Here is a 1,760-nt window from a genome sequence, read left to right on the forward strand (position 1 = left end):
CTACCATAGACTGGTAGAGGTAGAAATCGGAGGACGGGCTCATTGTAATGCATGGAATGGAATGAGGAATGATATCAAACACGCACTCATCCCATGCATTACAATCAGCCCATCCTCCGATTTCTACCTCCACCAGCCTCGGGCTGAGGCTCAGATTCTATGACCATGACAGGGGAAGGATACAGCGGTATAGGCTCCAGCCTCCTGACCGGCTCTTCGACACACCAGTCCCATCTCATTCCACCCCAAGCAGCCAGGAATCATGCTTTTCCTCTCTGCCGAGCATTATCTTTTGTCCACTATATCCACATCCAGTTATGTCCACCCAAAACCCCCCTGCACCCCCCACCCTTCTCTTCATTCGCCCTATCGAGAACGGAACAAACATCCAAAGCTGACTATCATCGGAGAGTTACGTAACCGTTTCAGAAAGTTAAAGACAAAGACACTTGCGTAACTGGTCAGTTGTGGGACGAGTGTGTCGTCTATGCTGATGGGCTGGCATGAAGCCACGGAAGAGGCCCCTCTGGGTTCACTGAAGAGGCCCCTCTGGGTTCACTGAAGAGGCCCCTCTGGGTTCACTGAAGAGGCCCCTCTGGGTTCACTGAAGAGGCCCCTCTGGGTTCACTGAAGAGGCCCCTCTGGGTTCACTGAAGAGGCCCCTCTGGGTTCACTGAAGAGGCCCCTCTGGGTTCACTGACGCCTTTTAAAAGGAAACTCTTTACTGCTGCTTATCCACATTATCGGTGAACACACATTGATTTCCCTTAAGTAGACAGATGGCCTGTCTCTGTTATGACAACTGTATTCAATATCCGTCTGAGAGTACAGTGTGTCTGTACAGTATGCCAAAAGTCTGTGCCATCTGAGTATGCAACAAACTGAACAGCTATCAAACTGCCGTCCCCCCCCCGGCCCCCCGACTCACGTGTGCAAGACAAAAAGAAGAGAGAGAGAGAGGGGGGGGGGGGAATCAGTTTGATAGCCGTTCAGTTTGTTGTATACTCAGAATTCAGAACTGTCAGAGGGCACAGATGTTGTGCTGGTGGTGCTGGTGGGGTCACATCGCTGGAGGGAGCCCCAGTCTGGAGCACCTGAACAGGGATGTGACACCAGCAGCACCCGCCAGCGTGGCTTAAAACACTGCACTGCCCTGCACCTCTCCACGCAAATGTCACCCTTCACATCTGGTGCAGTCAGAAGGCACTGCTTCACAGCAGGGAGGAGGAGTCCTCAAACCAACCTGCCTCCCCCCTCCCCCCTCCCCCCTCCCACCCCGAACACCAAACTCAGCTCCTGAACTCACATCTTGAGACTTGTCACCAAGGAGTGAGAGTAGAGGCATGAAAATACTTTTACCAATACCAATTTCACAAGAATGAACATAGCACACACAGACTTGCACGCATGCATGCACGCACACACACACGCACAGACAGACAGGGTGTGCACACATACACACACAAGCACACACACGAGCACCCCTCCCCCAGTATATTGAAACTAAAACTGTTTATCCACACATGTGAGTCCCATTCGAAGAGCTGTGCTGTATGATCTAGCTGGGCAAAGGCTAAGACCCTGTGGAGCACGGCTGGTTAATTAGCGGCACGGCTCAAGGACTTATCTCCACTCTGGTCCCTTTGTGGGGAGGATGGCAGCCCCCAGGGAGCTGGCTGGCATGACGAGGAGCTGTATAGAACATGAAGACACAGAGGACCGGTCTGTCTCTGTGAGGAGACAGGCTGTGAGGAGGGACG

This window comes from Nansenia antarctica, assembly GCF_963989245.1.
Source record: "Nansenia antarctica genome assembly, chromosome: 11".
Classification (NCBI taxonomy): Eukaryota; Metazoa; Chordata; class Actinopteri; order Argentiniformes; family Microstomatidae; genus Nansenia; species Nansenia antarctica.